Genomic DNA, 6000 nt, shown 5'->3' with positions numbered 1-6000 from the left:
CAGGATTTTATTCCTTTAGGGCCTCCTATCCACTGATGCTCAAAGCCTTGGGATCCTTTTTATTTACCCTTGCCTTTTGGTTTTAAGGGTTATTGGCTTTTTGCTCTTGCCTCTTGGTTTTAAGAGCTTTTGACTTTTTCTGTTTGCTTTTTCTCTCCTTTTTTTTTTTTTTTTTTTTCGCTATTTTTTTCTGCAAGCTTTGTTCTTCACTGCTTTTTCTTGCTTCAAGAATCATTTTTATGATTTTTCAGATTATCAAATAACATTTCTCCTTTTTCGTCATTCTTTCAAGAGCCAACAATTTTAACATTCATAAACAACAAATTCAAAAGACATATGCACTGTTCAAGCATTCATTCAGAAAACAAAAAGTATTGCCACCACATCAAAATAATTAAACTATTTTAAAATTCGAAATTCATGTACTTCTTTTTCTTTTTCAGAAAATAATTTTCATTTAAGAAAGGTGATGGATTCATAGGACATTCATATCTTTAAGGCTTATACACTTAGATACTAGTGATCATATAGTGAAGACACAAACATAATTAATCATGAAGCATAGTAAATGAAAAACAGGAAAATAAGAACAAGGAGATTAAGGAATGGGTCCACCTTAATGAGGGTGGCATCTTCCTCTTCTTGAAGGACCAATGGTGCTCTTGAGCTCCTCTATGTTTCTTCCTTGCCTTTGTTGCTCTTTCCTCATAGCTCTTTGATCTGCAGTCAATTGCTCTACCTCTGAGTGATGGAAAACCAAAAGCAATGCTTTTACCACACCAAACTTAAAAGGTTTGCTCGTCCTCGAGCAAAAGAAGAAAGAAGTGGAGAAGATGGAGGAGATGGAAGTGTGTGAATGGGTAGGTTTGGGAGGGGAATGGTTTGAATTTGAATGGTGAGGTAGGTGGGGATCCTGTGGGGTCCACAAATCCAGTGGGGTCAAGGATTTAGCATCCCTGCTCCAATTAGGCGTATAAAATGCCCTTACTGTGCAATCCTGGTGTTTAACGCCAGACTGCTGCCTGTTTCTGGCGTTAAACGCCACACTGATGCTTGTTTCTGGCGTTAAACACCAGACAGATGCTTGTTTCTGGCGTTTAAACGCCAGAATGATCTTCCTCCAGGGTGTGCTATTTTTCGTGCTGTTTTTCATTCTGTTTTTGATTTTTCATTTGTTTTTGTGACTTCACATGATCATCAACCTAAAGAAAACATAAAATAGCCATGGAAAATAAATAGATATAATTAAATAACATTGGGTTGCCTCCCAACAAGCGCTTCTTTAATGTCAATAGCTTGACAGTGACCTCTCATGGAGCCTCACAGATAATCAGAGCAAGGTTGGGACCTCCCAACACCAAACTTAGAGTTTGGTTGTGGCCTCCCAACACCAAACTTAGAGTTTGAATGTGGGGGCTTTGGTTGACTCTGCAGTGAGAGAAGCTTTTCATGCTTCCTCTCCATGGTTATAGAAGGAGAACCTTGTGTTTTATAGTTTGCAATGTCTTCAAACCACAAAGCTTCCTGAATAGCAAACAATTGTTCATCCGGAAAGGTTTCAGAGATCTCAGTAGGAAGGAGGGATGCTCCTGCTACTGGTTCTATTCGGGACAGGTGATCAGCTACTTGATTCTCTGTCCCTTTTCTGTCTCTTATTTCTATATCAAACTCTTGCAGAAGCAACACCCATCTTATGAGCCTGGGCTTTGAATCCTGCTTTGTGTAACAAATGCTAAATGGTTAAGGCAGGAGCTGAATGAGTCTCCAAATACTGAAAAGTCATTCATGAAGACTTCCAGAAACTTCTCTACCATATCAGAGAAGATAGAGAGAATGCACCTCTGAAAGGTTGCAGGTGCATTACACAGACCAAAAGGCATCCTTCTGTAGGCAAACACTCCAGAAGGACATGTGAATGCTGTTTTTTCTTGGTCCTGAAGATCTACTGCAATTTGGCTGTAACCAGAATACCCATCCAAAAAGTAGTAATATTCATGACCTGCTAGTCTCTCTAGCATCTGGTCTATGAATGGTAAAGGAAAATGATCCTTCTTGGTGGCTGTATTGAGCCTTCTGTAGTCAATACACATATGCCACCCTGTAACTGTTCTTGTAGGAACCAGTTCATTCTTTTCATTATGAACCACTGTCATTCCTCCCTTCTTAGGGACAACATGGACAGGGCTCACCCAGGGGCTATCAGAAATAGGATAGATAATCCCAGCCTCTAGTAACTTAGTGACCTCTTTCTGCACCACTTCCTTCATGGCGGGATTTAGCCGCCTTTGTCGTTGAACCACTGGCTTAGCATCATCCTCTAATAGGATCTTGTGCATGCATCTGGCTGGGCTAATGCCCTTAAGATCACTTATGGACCACCCAAGAGCTGTCTTGTGTGTCCTTAACACCTGAATTAGTGCTTTCTCTTCCTGTGGCCCTAAAGCAGAGCTTATGATTACAGGAAAAGTGTCACCTTCTCCCAAAAATGCATATTTCAGGGATGGTGGTAGTGGTTTGAGCTCAGGTTTAGCAGGTTTTTCCTCTTCCTGAGGAGTTTTCAGAGGTTCTTTTATTTCCTCTGGTTCCTCCAGATCAGGCTGAACATCTTTAAAAATGTCCTCTAGCTCTAATTCGAGACTCTCAGTCATATGGACCTCTTCCACCAGGGAGTCAATAATATCAACGCCCAGGCAGTCGTCTGATGTGTCTGGGTGTTGCATAGCTTTGACAACATTCAACTTAAACTCATCCTCATTGACTCTCAGGGTTATCTCCCCTTTTTGGATGTCAATAAGGGTTTGTCCAGTTGCTAGGAATGGTCTTCCTAGAATGAGAGTTGCACTCTTGTGCTCCTCCATTTCCAGCACTACAAAGTCAGTAGGGAAGGCAAATGGCTCAACCTTTACAATCATGTCCTCAATTATGCCTGATGGGTATTTAATGGAGCCATCAGCAAGTTGAAGACAGACCCGGGTTGGTTTGACCTCTTCAATCAAGCCAAGCTTTCTGATAGTGGATGCAGGGATTAGGTTGATGCTTGCCCCTAGATCACATAGAGCTGTCTTGGTGCAGTTACCCTCTAATATGCATGGTATCATAAAGCTCCCGGGATCTTTAAGCTTTTCTGGGAAGCTTTTCAGAATGACTGCACTGCATTCTTCAGTGAGGAGAACTCTTTCAGTTTCTCTCCAATCCTTCTTATGACTCAAGATATCTTTCATGAACTTGGCATAAGAGGGTATTTGCTCAAGTGCCTCTGCAAACGGAATCTTTATTTCAAGAGTCCTGAGATAGTCTGCAAAGCGGGCAAATTGCTTATCATGCTCCTCTTTGCGGAGTTTTTGAGGATAAGGTATCTTGGCTTTGTATTCCTCAACCTTAATTGCTGCAGGTTTATTTCCTACAGAGGTAGGTTGAGAAGCCTTCTTGAGGGATTTATTATCAGCACTTGCAGGTGTCTGATTCCTCACTGGCATTTGAAAGCCAGGGTTGGAAGCTGGAGTGGCATTAGACGCCAGCTCCTCATCTGTTCCTGGCATCTGAACGCCAGAACTGTGCCTCCTTTGGGTGTTCAACACCAGTTCCTTGCTTGTTTCTGGTGTTGAACGCCAGTCCTGAGCATGGTCTGGGCGTTCAGCGCCAGCCTTCCACCCAATTTCTGGCGTTTTAATGCCAGAATTATCTTTTCCTGGGCTTTTACTGTCCTCAGATGAATGTTGGGTTGTTTGCTCAATTCTTGGCTTCCTACTGCCTTGAGGTGGGGTATTTAATGTTTTCCCACTTCTTAATTGAACTGCTTGGCATTCTTCTGTTATTTGTTTTGACAGCTGCTGCTTTGTTTGCTTTAATTGTTCTTCCATATTTATATTAGCCCTCCTTGTCTCTTGTAGTCTCTCCTTGAATTCGGCTAACTGTTTTGTTAGAAAATCTAATTGCTGATTGAATTCAGCAGCTTGTTCTGCAGGATTGAGTGCAGCAGTTACTGTTTTAACCTCTTCTTTCATGGAAGGGTCACTGCTTAGGTACAGATGCTAATTTCTGGCAACTGTATCAATGAGCTCTTGAGCTTCTTCAATTGTCTTTCTCATGTGGATAGATCCACCAGCTGAGTAATCTAGAGAAAGCTGAGCTCTTTCTGTAAGCCCATAATAGAAGATGTCTAACTGAACCCACTCTGAAAATATTTCAGAGGGGCATTTTCTTAGCATCTCTCTGTATCTCTCCCAAGCATCATAAAGAGATTCATTGTCTCCTTGTTTAAAGCCTTGGATGTCCAGCCTTAGCTGTGTCATCCTTTTTGGAGGAAAGTATTGATTCAGGAATTTTTCTGTTAGCTGTTTCCATGTCTTTATGCTAGCCTTAGGTTGGTTATTTAACCACCTCTTGGCTTGGTCTTTTACAGCAAATGGAAACAGTAATAATCTGTAGACATCATGATCTACTTCCTTATCATGTACTGTGTCAGCAATTTGTAAAAACTGTGCCAGAAACTCTGTAGGTTCTTCCTGTGGAAAACCTGAATACTGGCAGCTTTGCTGCACCATGATAATGAGCTGAGGATTCAACTCAAAGCTACTGACTCCAATGGAGGGTATGCAGATACTACTCCCATATGAAGCAGTAGTGGGGTTAGCATATGACCCCAGAGTCTTCTTGGACTGTTCATTTCCACTTAGATCCATGATGGAGGAAGGGAGACGATGTAAAATAAAAAAAATTTATTTTTATTTATTTATTTATTTAATTATTTCGCAAACAAAATAAATTAAAATAAAATAAATAAAAATAGGTGAAGATTTTCGAAAAAAAATGAGGAGGGAGAAAGTGGTCAAGAAGTTTTGAAAAAGATATGATTTGAAAAAGATTTTAAATTTTTTTTTAAAATCTGAATTTTAAAAATAAATTTCGAAAATTTGTTTTAAAAATAGAGAGAAAAGATATTTTTGAATTTAAAGAGGAAAGAGAGAAACAATAAGATAGCACAAGATTTAAAATTTTTAGATCTAATGCTCCTTGTTTTCGAAAATTTTGGAGGAAAAACACCAAGGAACACCAAACTTAAAAATTTTAAGATCAAGACACAAGGAAAACTCAAGAACACTTTGAAGACTCACAAGAACAGCAAGAACATGAAGAAGGAACACCAAACTTAAAATTTTTAGAAAACCAAGCTAAAATTTTTGAAAAACAAAGAAAAATCAACAAGAAAACACCAAACTTAAAGTTTGGTACAAGATTTAAAAAAAATTATTTTTGAAAAAAGGATTTTGTTTTTCAAAAAAAAGGATAGCCAATTACCAAGAACATAAGCACCACGCTCTAACTAATTGAGTTATAAATTTAAAGTGTTTTAACAAGGTATAGATAAAGAAATTTTTTTTTTCGAAAACTAAAATTTTGAAAAAGAAAATAAGGATTCTAAAATTTTTAACCAAAAACAATAATAAGAGACTCTAAACTAAAAAGAAAAATTTTTCCTAATCTAAGCAACAAAATAAACCGTCAGTTGTTCAAACACGAACAATCCCCGGCAACGGCGCCAAAAACTTGGTGCACGAATTGTGAATCACACGTTTCACAACTCGTACCACTAACCAGCAAGTGCACTGGGTCGTCCAAGTAATACCTTACGTGAGTAAGGGTCGAATCCCACGGACATTGTTGGTTTGAAGCAAGCTATGGTTATCTTGTAACTCTTAGTCAGGATATAATATCAATAATAATTCTTAGTTTTAATTGTAAAAAGTCAAAGGGCATAAAACAAATACTTGTTACTCAATAATGGAGAATATGTTGGGGTTTTGGAGATGCTTTGTCTTCTTTATTTCAGTTTTTCTCTTGTACTCCTCTTCACACACGCAAGGCTCCTTCCATGGCAAGCTGTATGTAAGGTGTCTCCGTCCTCTCAGTGAAAATGGTCCAAATGCTCTGTCACAGCACGGCTAATCATCTGTTGGTTCTCGATCATGTCGGAATAGAATCCCTTGATTCTTTTGCGTC

The sequence above is a fragment of the Arachis ipaensis genome, chromosome B07, assembly GCF_000816755.2.
Source record: "Arachis ipaensis cultivar K30076 chromosome B07, Araip1.1, whole genome shotgun sequence".
Taxonomy (NCBI): domain Eukaryota; kingdom Viridiplantae; phylum Streptophyta; class Magnoliopsida; order Fabales; family Fabaceae; genus Arachis; species Arachis ipaensis.
The sequence above is the reverse complement of the archived record's forward strand: the minus strand, read 5'-3'. Positions refer to the sequence as shown.